We start from the raw sequence: 14,949 nt of genomic DNA, 5'->3' as shown, positions 1-14,949 counted from the left end.
TTTTTTTTATCGGCAAAAACATGTATTATTAGAAACTTGATAAGGGTACATCAAGGAAAATAAAAGCCTAACACCATGGTATTGATAACCCTTTTGTCAAATTAAGAGAACATACGGTGAGCTATGTGTTAGTCCATCACTAATTAAGAGAACCCTTTTGTCAAATCTATTTTGGACAAATCTTTCATACACGTACACAAACATCTACACACGTTGTGAAGGCCACGTACTCGATAAACGGATTGAGCTCCTCTCCATATCCTTCCATGCCCCACCAAACTCAATAATTTTGACTCCATCCGACTGTAAAAAAGAATTTAAATTGTTCATCTTGTAGCTCTCCTATTCATGAACATATGTATGAAAAAATCAATCTGATTGAAAACAGGTAGATGAGTGAAAAAGATCGAATGGACAAAATAAAAATTCTACAAATTGGCAAAATTGTAAATGCATCTTTAAAAAGAACCTGGAGGGAGTAGACCTTAAAAAACAAGGGGTCCGCAGAAACCCCACAAAAAATAGGACCAACCAGTCATTTCCCGTTTTTCCAATGATATAGTCAAGGGAATATTCCAGATCAAATGGACAATTTGTTAGGAGAAAAAATCTGGAATCACGAACGGAACTGGCACAATGAACTAGAGGCCAAAACATGGCATTTGTTGGGCCTCCGCTGGTGGACTATGGGTTGATTAATCCCCTAGAATAGTTGATGTGCGCATAACCTAGCGTAGACACGTGATTATAAAAAATAAAAAACGGTAAACAGGGCATTGCTTGAGGTTCATTGTTTCTGGGCTGGGATGGGTTGGAAAGTCTTTGAAGGATAAAACTTAAAACTAAACACCCAACATCCAAGTCCAAATGTGACCCAACCAGTGGTGAAGCCAGGATTTGTAATCAAATGTTGCACCAAAAAGTATTAACATGCTTACTAGTTAAAATAGTACAATATTCAAAATTAACCAGTCATAATACCGAAAAAAAAAACTACAAATTTTAATTCCATAGTTTAATCATCCATTATAGATGAAAGTAGTTTAACGATCTATCAAAATGGAACTTGATGTTCTTTTTAATCCCGAAAATCATCCGGAGTCATCCTAAACTAAACTTCAAAGAATTTTTTTGAAAATAAAGATTTTTCTATTGAACTGGACTGAGAAGGAGAACAATTTTTCTCTGCTGAGTCAATGTTTTTGCATAGACCTACATTTTTTTTTCTATTATTTTTGGACATAGGGTTGGCATGTGCCACTCCTCCCAACCAATTGCTTCCGCCACTGGGCCAACACCACTACGGATAGAGGTCTCCGTAGGACCGTAAGCCTATTTTGATAACTGGTATCATGGATGATGGTAATTGAGGAGAGAAAGAAAATGATACCCAAGTAATGGAGATGTTACAACAAAAAGAAAAGCATTTGCTAATTAGCACATTAATCAAAACTTATTGAATTAAGCATTTATTAAATTCTCATTATTTTCATTCATGAAGCATCAACTGATATACTGATTGCCTATCATGAAAAAAAAAACTGATATACTAATACTCAGGCATATCACTCTCTCCATGTAGCGCATATCTTCTCAGAGAATTTTATGAGTAATTAGGAACCACTAGTACTATTTGAGGTGGCAGTCATCGGCACAACTTTGGAAACAGACTTCATGTTTCGTTGAATCTGCAACATTAACTCACATAGATAAGTATCGAAAAATGCACCAATATACATTACGTCCATAACATATGTGCTAAGAAACCACAAACTAGTCCTAGAATTCAATAGTAGATTCCCATCGAAAGAAAAATTCATACCCACCATTACATGATTGTAAACAAGTTGAGTCGTTCTGAGTATTGAGTTGTTTAAACTTTGTTTCCCAATAGAATGAGCTTTAAAATTATGTTAATGTGTGGTTTGTTTATGGGCCCAGCTGATCTTACATGAGTTTTATATAAGCCGGTCACTAAAAGAGCAGAGTAGTTCTGCTAATCATTTTATACGGTAGCAATTTAGCAAGTGAGGTCAAAAACTAATTATTTTTAACACATTTTAAAGCTTTATGCAAAATTTTTAGCAGGTCAAACGCAAGTCGAGGTTGACTCCGTTGTTTGTTTACAATACTTCCCTCCCCTCTAAGTCTAACAATCTATCCTCCATAATAAAAATGTATGGAGCTCACCACGGATCTCATGTTGGTGATACGATCCATTTATTTTTAGGACCCTTTGTGTAACTCATTCATGCAAAGAATCATCAATCAAACCACAGTGGACATTTGTAAAGAGAAATGGAATCCAATATGATTTCTTTTCTATTCAATTACAATCAGTTTTACAGATGCCTCTTTTATAGGCTAACATCCACTCACTTAGCTCTAACTAACTCTAATACAAGTAGTTACACTTAACACGTACAACTAATTCTGTTTTCCTAACTAATTGCTATGGCAGACTAAGTCGGTTGAGTGGAATTATCCCATGTGGCAGTGCCTTGTATAGAAGCTGACGTAGACTCGTTAACAATTTGAACAAATTACTTTGGTCTTGGAGAAAAATATACAGTCAAAATTCTAACCATCAGTTTTTTTCACAAATTTAATTCGACCAAACAGATCAACCTAATTTTCTAATTGCATTAATGTTCTATACATTGGATTCTACAAAAGTAACTATTCGGATTATAAACATGGAAGTCACGGTGGGCCTCATTTCTGCGTTGGAGGAGGAAATCCTTGTATATATTGACCACACTACGATTCAAGAGAGAGTTTGTTTTAACACTAACAGAATATCATGCACGTACATATATTGATCCCGTTAAAACAATGTTAAATATGAATACGAGAGATGGGGATTTGGGTTGTTCCCATTGCTTACCGGGTGCAAATTTGGCACACTTTTGTTTAGTACACGAGATAGCACATTTGGCGGCGGCCGTGGAGACAACACCACCTGTACCAGTGCAATAGCGTTTTATACAATCATTGACGCATTTGAAGAAAACAAAACCACATCCCACATCACATAGCACTTCACATTGTGTTTTTTCTCTACTTACCACCCCCACCACTAGATATAGTATCATGAATACCGTCCAAATTCCCACAACAGAAGTTTTACCATTTCCAGACATCTCTCTCTCTCACCCTCTCTATCTCTCAAGATTACTAGTGTTTGAGTTAACTTTTCGGCATATATTGATAGCCTTATTTATAGGCACTATGCCCTTATTGAAGCAAACGAGCATTAATTGTAGGGAAATTCTTGAAAATTACATGAATAAGATTATTCCTACAAGATTACATGCGTAAGTTTGTTTATAGGCTTTACTAGCGATGAACCTGTTCCATGCATGGTCAGTACGGATAAGAACAATGAACCCGTGCTATATTAGTGATTCGATTAAAAGAGCCACCTCTTTCTAATTAAAGTGAAAACTTTGATTTGAAATATATTGTCGAGTATGAGCATATGACAATGTGATGTTTTCATAGGATAAATTATTCTCAGCAAAAAATTTGCACGATGACACCTCCAAACGCGTTTACGCATGAGGGGGATGTTATAAGGAAACATAGTTCAACATTGCTTGAAAGTGGAATGTTAATCGCTTAACATCAATCCAACTACATACACAACAATTTAAACACAACACCATCCAGAACCAGTCACATACATGTGTACCTAGACTTCTTGTTTGGGATCTCTTCACTTATTGCTAATTGGCTTTGAGTTGAATATAAAATTTCCGCATTTGGAACGGTACTATTCATCTTTCTTATACCAGTTTCTCAATGCGAAATTAACAACATTAAAGAGGACATGCACTGTAACCCGTTTGTTTAAGGATTTTCTATTATGGATTCTAATCATTATCCTATTTTTCTCCAATCAGTACTTTTATTTTTTTCTATCTCTCTTCAATTATTATCCATATTTTCAATTATTATCCATCTTTTCAATTATTACTTTATTTCTCTCTACATTTATTACCTATACATCCAAATCCAAAGTCCCAAAACGAACAGGCTAAATGTTCCACTCTAGGAAAAGGAACACACGAGAAAAAATGAAAATAACAAAAAGGCAAGTGATTGAAGCACTATTCCTAGCGGAAAAAAAAAAAGGAAAAGAAAAGGAAAAGTGTCTCTGTAATAATATATATATATATATATATATATATATATATATATATATAAAGATAGATGACCTTGAATTAATGACTGTTGCAAAATAAAAGTTCAAGGATTACAAGCATTCTCAGATTCCACATATACTAAGTGTTTTCTAGAGAATCTAATCCTAATTACCACACTATATCATTGACCATGTAATCTTCTAGATATAATCTATGATTAATGTTCATAGGTTTACTTACCAAAAATAAAATAAAATAAAATATTACTCCATTCACTTGGATAAAGTCATCTCTATGTATATAGCAATGGAGTTACCGTGAAGACAAAAAAGAGAGGAAAATAAAAGCTTTCTGTTTATACCCGTTTTTTTCACCAAATATTGAACCAGCGTTGGAGTGTCATTTAATTGCATGTTGTTAATTAAATCAGGCCGAGAAATAGATATTTATTTGGGTTAAAATTAATGGCCCATGCGAATGTTAATTTGGCTCCGTCATATTTACTAATTTAATTATGTCATGGGTTTAAATCTTTTTGGGGCTATTGGACGGCACAGCAACGTGCTGTATACCACTGGCCCATTCCCTTGTGCTTTGGTGTTTAGTTTTGACTTTTGAGAGGTTTGGCCGATAACGATGGGTGCTATGTATGCTTGTCCCCCCAACCCGAACCTAATCAACAATGTTTTGAAAACCGGCCCGGACTGGCCTGTCCGGTCTGGACATACCACAAAACCGCTACATTCTAAAAACCGGCTTAATTTAGTAAAACCTCTAAAATCGACCGGTTGAACGTCGAACCGGTCACGGTTCTATTGACCCAAACCGGTCAAGATTCCTAACTTCCACGTTAAGAACAAAAATTTTGTCTGCTGATTTTGCAACTCTCTTTTTTGTTAACGGTACTCCTCTGCAAGTGTTTTTTTGTGCAAAAATACACTTGCAACTAGGGCTGTGCACGGGTTGGGTTTGGCCCTGAATCCGACATGTCGGGTATCAATTTTTTTGGCCCCGAACCGAACAAGTGGGAATAACCGTCCGCGTGCCAGATTTTTTTGGTCGGGTCCGACCAAAACCGAAGTTATCTATATGAATTGGTCGGTTTTGGTCGGGTCGGGTAAGAAACACAGCACCCCGAGCCCCGAACCGAAAATTGAGTTTTTACAAAAAATGAACCCGTACCCGACCGAACCACATGTTCGGCCCCGCCCAAGACCCTTCAGGTCGGGTCGGGTCGCAGGTTTTTTGCACACCCCTGCTTGCAACCAAAAAAACACTTACAAGGAAGTGCCGTTAACAAAAAAAAATGAAATAGCAAAATCATTTCCCAAACTTTTCCCTGCCCTTTATATGCCGAAAAGCTGGCAAATGGTGTGGTTATCCTCCTTTTATAAATGAGAGTTTTTCTCCCAAAGGGTTTTCCCACCGGCTACACACTGCATCTCTTTTAAAGACTTCCACCTTCTTCTCTTTCACTTCTAAGTTCAAACGATTTGAGATATACGAACATTCCGACATTTATATTCTAATTTTTAGTTATTTTTACACAACTAATATATATTTTTATATAATTATGACATAATGGTTCAATTCCGGTCCTATCGCGGTTGAACCGGTGACCCGTCTACCCGGTCCCTTCTCCGATTCTTTCACTGGTCCAATTTTTAAAACATTGCTAATCAAGTACATGTTTGAATTTTCCCAATGATATCATAGTCAAGGGAATAATCTAGATCAAATGGAGGATTTGTTGGGAGACACTGGAATCACGAATGGAACTGGCACGATGAACTAGAGTGCAAAACATGGCTTTTGTTGGGCCTTCGCTGGTGGACTGTGGGTTGAATGGTCCCCTAGATTAGTTAATGTGCTCACAAGCTAGTCCAGACACATGATTATAAAAAAAACTATAAATTTCCATAGTTTAATCATTTGTTATAAACGAAAATAGTTTAACGATCTATCAAAATGGAACTCGATGTTTTTTCAATCCTGAAAATCGTCCGGAGTCATCCTAAACTAAATTTCAAAGAATTTTTTTGAAAAGAATGAATTTTCTATTGAATTGGATTGAGAGGGAGAACAATTTTTCTCTGCTGAATGAGCATTTTTGTGTAAACCTACATTTTTTTTTTCTATTATTTTTTAACTTAGGGGTGGCATGTGCCACTCCCCCAACCAATTGCCTCCGCTACTAGGCCCAACACCACTACGGATAGAGGTGTCCATGGGACCGTAAACCTAGAATCATGGATGATGGTAATTGAGGAGAGAGGGAAAATGATACCCAAGTAATGGAGATGTTACAACAAAAAAGAAAAGCATTTGCTAATTAGCACATGAATCTAAACTTATTGAAATTAAGCATTTATTAAATTCTCATTATTTTCATTCATGAAGCATCAACTGATATACTGCTTGCCTATAAAAAATAAAAAAAAGAATTGATATACTGATACTGAGGGATATTATTGTCTCTCCATATAGCGCATATCTTCTTAGAGAATTTTATGAGTAATTAGGAACCACTAGTACTATTGAGGTGGCAGTCATCAGCGCAACTTTGGAAACATACTTCATTTTCTGTTGAATCTGCAACATTAACTCATATATAAATATCGAAAAATGCACCAATATACATTACGTCCATAACAAATGTGCTAGGAAACCACAGACTAGTCCTAGAATTCAACAGTAGATTCCCATCAAAAGAAAAATACATACCCTCCATTACATGATTGTAAACAAGTTGAGTCGTTCTGAGTATTGAGTATGTTGTTCAAGCTTTGTTTGCCAATAGAATGAGCTTGCCAATAGGAGCTTTAAAATTGTGTTAATGTGTGGTTTATTTATGAGCCCAGCCGATCTTATACAAGTTTTATATAAGCCGGTCACTAATTGAGCTGAGTAGTTTGGTTGATCTTTTTATATGGTTCCAATTTATCAAGTGAGGTAAAAAAAAAAAAAACTAACTTTTTTTAACACATGTTAAAGCTTGATGCATAATTTTTAGCAAAGTTAAACACAAGTTGAGCTTGACTCCGCCATTTGTTTATTATAATACTAAGCAACTTTTGGGGAAGGGTACCCTCCCCTCTAAGTCTAACAATCTATCCTCCATAATAATAAGAATAATGTATGGAGCTCACCACGGGTCTCATGTTGGTGATCCGAACCATTTATTTTTAGGGCTCTTTGTGTAACTCATTCATGCAAAGAATCATCGATCAAACCGGTGGGCATTAATTTGAACAAATTACTTTGGTCTTGAGAAAAATGTATAGTCAAAATTCTTACCAACAGTTTTTCTCACAAATTTAATCCGACCAAGCAGATCAACATAATTTTCTATTTGCATCAATATTCTATACATTGAATTCTACAAAATTACGATTCGGATTATAAACGTGGGAGTCGCGATGGGCCTCATTTTTGCGTTGGAGGAGGAAATTCTTGTACCTTGTTCCAAATATATATTGACCACACTACGATGCAAGAGAATTAAAGTTTGTTTTAACACTAATAGAATATCATGCACGTATATATATTTATCCCGTTAAAACAATATATGCAAGTATGAATACGAGAGATGGGGATCTGGGTTGTTCCCATTGCTTACCGGGTGCAAATTTGGCGCACTTTTGTTTAGTACAGGTGATAGCACATTGAGCGGCCGCGGTGGAGATAATACTACCCGGACCGGAGCAATATTTTTTTACACAATTCTTGAGGCATTTGATGAAAATAAACTTACATCGTACATCACATAGCACTTCACATTGTGTTTTATCTCTACTTACCACCCCCACCACTAGATATAGAATCATCAATACCATCCAAATTCCAACAACAGATGTTTTACCATTTCCAGACATCTCTCTGTGAAAAAAAATTACTGGTGTATGCGATATTTTTTTGCATAAATTGATATCCTTATTTATAGGCTCTATGCCCTTGTCCAAGCAAATGAGCATTAATTATTGATTGAACATCTTATTTGTACATAACTACGCTATGTACAAAATCTCATATTGCTCAACAAATTAGGTAAAATATATATAAGTTTGTAGAGTGGGTTGAAGTTTTTATGATACCTCTTTATTATATGTTTCAGGAAAAAAATAAAAAATAAAAAACTAAAAAGGGAAGTAAAATAAAGACGAGGAATGGCATAACCCCAAAAGGAAGCATATATAGTCAATATATAAGTATCCCCCTCACATAGTCAATAAGTAATTAATTTTTTACATTTTTACTTACTGAATATGTGTACATATATATGCAATGTACATACCATGTATATATAGATTTTGTGAGACCCATCTCGGATCCGAAAAAGATGATTCAAACCGGCCATTTTTTTTAAAAATAATTTTTTATGGAGCCCCGTAAAAAATCAACTCAATCCGATATCGCTAAGGGTTTTTCCTGAATTTGTAGGAGCGAAATTGAGCAGTTAAATAGTTTCGTCCCCACAAATTCAAAAAAGATCCTTATTGATATCGGGTTGAGCTAATTTTTTACAAGTCTCCATAAAAAAATATTTTAAAAATAATAAGCGGTTCGAATTATCTTTATGAGACCTGAGGTGGCCCCATAAAACTCATATGTACCCATAGCTTTATTGAATTAATGTAGGGTCTCCTAAAAAACCATATTGACATCCCCAGACATGTTCTTGCAAAAACGTGGGTTGCGGGTTGCTGTGATTTCGTCGCCGGACAGAAAAGTAACGACCGTCGTCCTTTGATTTTTTGAACCATAATGGATTTCAGCACCTAGGCTCCGTTTATTTGAGCGTAAAATATTTTTCTGTAAAATGTTTAATAAATTAGTCAGGTACGGCTTGGTTAAGGCTCGACTCGTTTACAAACAAACGAACTGAGCTCGAGCTCGAGTTCTCTACTCATTTAGTAAACGAACTAAACTAGAATTCATTTAGTAAATGGGCCGAATTCGAACACTACTAAGCTCAACTTGACTCGGCTATGCCAGTTTGCACCCCTACCGGCCACCACAGTGGATCCAAAAGAGAGGGAGAAATAAAAACGTTCCCAATTGCCACGTCGCCGCCCCTGCATATACGAAATCTAAACCCCTCCCGAAATTCCCGATTTCTCGATCACCCCTCTCTCTCTCTCTCTCTCTCTGAACCTGCATACCCTGGAAAACCCTCCATTCTCCCCCTCTCCAACCGTGAAGTGTTTTTAGGTCTTAAATTGATCAGGTGTTCGGAGGGATTTCTGTTGAGACATTTTGTCTCATGTTTGATTATACACTTCGTACACATCGCGTGGTTCCGGTTCGTTAACAAAAATCAACGGTCTAAAACTGTTGGAGTTGGAGCGCCTGATCAACGGTCCAATTTTAATTGAACGAATGGATGTCTTTTAAACGAATGGATGTGAAGAGAACTAATTGTTCAAGGGGTGTGTTTTTCCAACAGAGGGGTGTAAAAGAAACTAATTGCTCCAGGGTTGCGTTGCTTAAATGAAAGAGTGTGATTACTCTTCCAAGTGATGTGATTCTTTCAAGAGTTGTATCCTTTCCTAAAGAGCACTTATGTATCAATATAAACTCCTCCACCCCAACGGTTTTTACTGCTCCACAAAAGATATCATCTCTCTCATAATAGTTACAGTAGAAAAAAGGATTTCTTGGAAGTCTTTCAATTTTGTTGGTTGCAAGTCTTCACCCTAAGGCTTTGTTGAATCCTGGGGACGACTTTGCCTGAACCCAACAACAAACTCTATCGAGTGGGGGCAAATTACGTTCTAAAGATAGTGTCTTTCGATACGCTTCAAAATCTTCGAATTTCATCATCTTAACTTTTGTCCCAACAATTTCACTCAAGACACAGGAGCTGTACGTGCTGGTGTTCGTGACGCGGACTTATTCGTTTGGGGTCTCAAAACCCCTACGCACAGTCTCCAATAAAGTTTCTTTATTTATCTTTCTCCACTCGTTACTTTTAAAATCCTTCCTCAAAACCCGAACCGAACAGAGTATATCTGTCTACAATGACGTCATGAAGCTGGTCTTCATCCGGAGCACATTGGCCATCGTCTGGTGCATGCGGCGGCACCGCATCGTGAAGCGGTCCTACCACCGCGAGCTCGACACGTTCCGCCATTACTTCCTCGTCGCCGCCTGCTTCGCCCTCGCCCTTGTTCTGCACGAGAAGTTCACATGGCTTCTTCTTCTTATGTCTTGTACCCACGTCCATGCACTAAAGTGGCAGCAAGAAAAGAAATACGTTCTTGGTCTGTCTCTCCCAAGCAGGGTCGGCTCATAAATTTTGGAGGTCGGAAGCGAACCTCTTGAATGAGGTTATCCTATATTTTTCATACAAAAGTGATCTACAAATTTTACCAATTAGGTCAACTGGTTAAGATAATAAAAAACTTACTTGGTAGAGGTGGAGAGTTGGAGATAATAAAAGAGAGGCCTCAAGGAATTCCTTGTGCAAGTATTTTCCGTCCACAGTCGTTGGTTGTTGTCTTCCCTCCCCTTTGACTCCTCAAGCATGAAGCGTTTCTAGTTCCTTCCGTACTTACTCCTTATGATCGGCTATATCTTCTTTTTCTTTTTTGATCTTTTTTGATTGGCTATATCTTTCTTTCTAGTTCCTGCCGACCCTTAAGTTATTTTCTTTTTCTTTTTTTTAATGCATTAGTATTTCTAATGAATAATTCCACAATTTGGGCTTATTTTGTGGCTCCTAAATTTCAATTGGGCATATTTTGTGTAAAGAAGTCTAGTGCAATTTTTTGTGTATATATAGGAATCCTAAAAATTTGGAGGCCCTCGTTTTTAATTTTTTTCGGAGGCCCGAAGCGCTCGCTTCCCTCGCCTTGGCTATAAGCCGGCTCTGCTCCCAAGGCTTACCATCACAAAGCCTACGAACTTAAGTGTGGGTATGTCAAAGAGGCTCTAGTAGTCTCTCTTTTTGACGGGTTGATTTTGCAGGCAATGATGAACTCAGGGGTTTAGTGACAGTCGACAAAATTTTTAGAAAATACAATTTTTATATGTGAAAAAATAATTTTATCTCAAACTGATATAGTCTCGCCACTACTAGTTTTTTTTTTATTTTTATTATATACTAATCATAAATCTTCTTTTCTTTTCTTTTCAAGAAAGGAGACCCAAAAAACTACTCCAAAATTAAATTTAATGGGTCAAAGTGAAATAATATAAATGATGACGTGTAATTAAGAAAAAAAAACTCCACACTCTAACCCTAAAACAACTTAACCTAAAAAATTAAGGGAATTTAATTATAATGTCACTCTCCAAATTTATAATGTCACTCTCAAAAAAGAAGTGCGGTTATCAATTTGAAAAATCCATATAGGGATTAGGGCTGTTCAAGAAAAATCGATTAGGGCATATTTTGTGTAAAGAAGTCTAGTGCAATTTTTTGTGTATATATAGGAATCCTAAAAATTTGGAGGCCCTCGTTTTTAATTTTTTTCGGAGGCCCGAAGCGCTCGCTTCCCTCGCCTTGGCTATAAGCCGGCTCTGCTCCCAAGGCTTACCATCACAAAGCCTACGAACTTAAGTGTGGGTATGTCAAAGAGGCTCTAGTAGTCTCTCTTTTTGACGGGTTGATTTTGCAGGCAATGATGAACTCAGGGGTTTAGTGACAGTCGACAAAATTTTTAGAAAATACAATTTTTATATGTGAAAAAATAATTTTATCTCAAACTGATATAGTCTCGCCACTACTAGTTTTTTTTTTATTTTTATTATATACTAATCATAAATCTTCTTTTCTTTTCTTTTCAAGAAAGGAGACCCAAAAAACTACTCCAAAATTAAATTTAATGGGTCAAAGTGAAATAATATAAATGATGACGTGTAATTAAGAAAAAAAAACTCCACACTCTAACCCTAAAACAACTTAACCTAAAAAATTAAGGGAATTTAATTATAATGTCACTCTCCAAATTTATAATGTCACTCTCAAAAAAGAAGTGCGGTTATCAATTTGAAAAATCCATATAGGGATTAGGGCTGTTCAAGAAAAATCGAGAACCGTGAAATCGATCTGGACCGAACTGATCCGTGCCTTTTACATTTTGTCCGTGTATTAATGGTCCAGCCACGGATTCGATAATTAAAAAACCTTGAGATATGGATTAGGATTGGATTTTCATTTCAAAACCGAATTGGACCATGAGATATTTAAAAAAATAAAAATATATGTGTGTAATATTTATAAATAATTATAACTTTACTAATTGTTATGATTTTTTTTAAACAATTTTACATGAATGTGACAATATCTAAAACTTAATGGGTAAACTGTTAGTATTTTGTAAAAAAGAAAAATGAAAATAGTGGTTGACGATAGGAATAATGAGTGGATGTTAGAGTAAAACACGGATTCGGTTGAGGGTTTTTGGATTTGAATTTGTAATGATTAGGGTAGGAAAATAAGGTAATGATTGGGGTAATGATTGGAGATAGATAAAAATAAAAATAAAAATAGTGGTTGGCGATGTGGGTAATGAGTGGATGTTGGAGTAGGGTAATAATTTTGAGTCCAAAATCTCAATCCCTAACCGAACAAGTCCATAAGTTTTTTTGGGTGCTGTCTTGCTGCGCTGGTATCTGGACTTAAACTAACTTGATATAATACTGTAATGTTAGAGTGTCCACAATGCTATAATAAAAAATGGATAACCAAAAATTGTTACATCAGTTTTTGGTTATTCATTTAAGAGATTGTTAAGCTTAATAATATTAAGGTCCACAATGGTTACTTCTGGTTCATAACCAAAATAAAGAGCCAAAGTGCTACACACAACGGTTGTGTAAAACACAACACTCAACCAATCTCTAGCCGTCCATTGCTGTAACAAATGGCCAAGATTCACTCAAACTCTTTCCCATAAAAGTTAGACTTTTTCTTGGAATAGTTTGTTTAAAATCTAGACTATCCAAATACATCTAGACGGTCAAAATTACGAACACAACCAACACAACGGTTGTGCAAGTAGCATTTTTTATTTCCCTTTCGCTTTTTCCCTCTCTGCTCCCGCATTTGTTTCTAGACACTGGATGGTTCCGCCTCTCTTCACCACCAGGTTTCGATGATGCATTTCCATACCATTCCAACTACAGCTATCACCATCCCTACTACCACGTATAGATTCAGATTGTCCTTTCCGAAGAATATTAATTCTAGTACCGAAACAAGGATCGTTTTCATGTGGCCACGCATTTGGAATGACACAGATGAGTCGGGGATGGTTTACGCATTTTATCAAACATATGGTGTTCTTCTTAGTGTTCTCTATCTAAACGGACACTAATTTTTTTTCCCCGTATTCTTGGAACCTATCTTTCAGTATCACAAATCCACCACTCTCTTAATCTTCCAAGAAAAATCAGATGAGTTCTTGAATTTGGGAAAAAGTGCAACGTTCTTCATGTACTCAACCACATGGAGAGGAAAGAAAAAGGAATAAAACATAAACGGAAAAGAAGAGTGAATTACCTTAATTTGGCGACGATGGGTTGAACTGTTGTTGATCGGGAGGTATGAGCTTCATGGTTGGAGGAAAAGGAGTAGAAGCTGTTTGTGTTAACGTCAGATTGAAGAGAAGGAGATTGAGAAGACGTGCGAGATATAATACAACTGATGTGGCGTGGGATCCACACGTTTTGGTTATTGAAAAAATGTTTCTAGTTTTGATTATTCAAATCTCAAAATTTGATTATTTTTAAGCTGGTTGCTAAATTTGATTATAGCATTGTCAGTCTTATTTTGCACAATATTGTTAACTTTAAAAATTTTATACTTTTGAATATATCATTGTGGACACTCTTATGACATATAACTAATAAGTGTTTGCACTTTGCATTTTTAGTTGGATAAAATCGGGATCGAACCGTGACTCACGGTTCGGATTGGAACCGAACCGCGAGACTTATGAATTAGGATTGAATTTATAGGAATCCGATCCAATCCGAACCGTGGACAGCCCCAATAGGGATCTTCCATATAGGGCTTTGAAGAGTGATATTATAAATTTGGAGAGTGGCATTATAGATGCCTAAAATTAAAGTTAGTCTTTTTTCATACTCTTATGTGCAAAAACATTATTTACTATAGTTTTTGTTATGTTATTTTAATTTTTTGTGGAGCCGATGACTATTAATATTATAATGCATCTTTTTTATTTTTTTAAGTATACATTTCGCCACTGGTAGGCTAAAATCTTGATTCCTATTCGCAAGTGTGGGGAGGCTTGTAATCATGCAACCAAATTTATAATATCACTCTCCAAATCCCTATATGAAAGATCCTTATTAGGGCTGTCCATGGTCCGGATTGGATCGGATTCCTATGAATCCAATCATAATCCATAAGTCTCGCGGTTCGGTTTCAATCCGAACCGTGAGTCACGGTTCAGTCCCGATTTTATCCACGAATTTTCTTTCATAAAAATAAAATAACGCTATTACCAACTAAAATGCAAAGTGCAAACACTTATTAGTTATATTCCCTGTCATAAGAGTGTCACAATGCTATAATAAAGAAAGGAAATGATATATCCAAACAGTGGAAGATGCTACACTGCAACAAAATAACTGTGTCATCACAATAGCAATAATCATCATAACTTTTGTAAAAAGATTTGTAACATTACAACAAAATAACTGTCATCACAATATTTGTATGTTATAAATTCGAGGAAAACTTTTGGCTGACCTGTTCACTAATTAATTTTTTAAAGAATTTTCCCCCAAATCCAATCCGATACTCGAAAAACACTCCGAAACTCCA

The sequence above is a fragment of the Rhododendron vialii genome, chromosome 13a (genome assembly GCF_030253575.1).
Source record: "Rhododendron vialii isolate Sample 1 chromosome 13a, ASM3025357v1".
Classification (NCBI taxonomy): domain Eukaryota; kingdom Viridiplantae; phylum Streptophyta; class Magnoliopsida; order Ericales; family Ericaceae; genus Rhododendron; species Rhododendron vialii.
Note: the sequence above shows the minus strand (reverse complement) of the source record.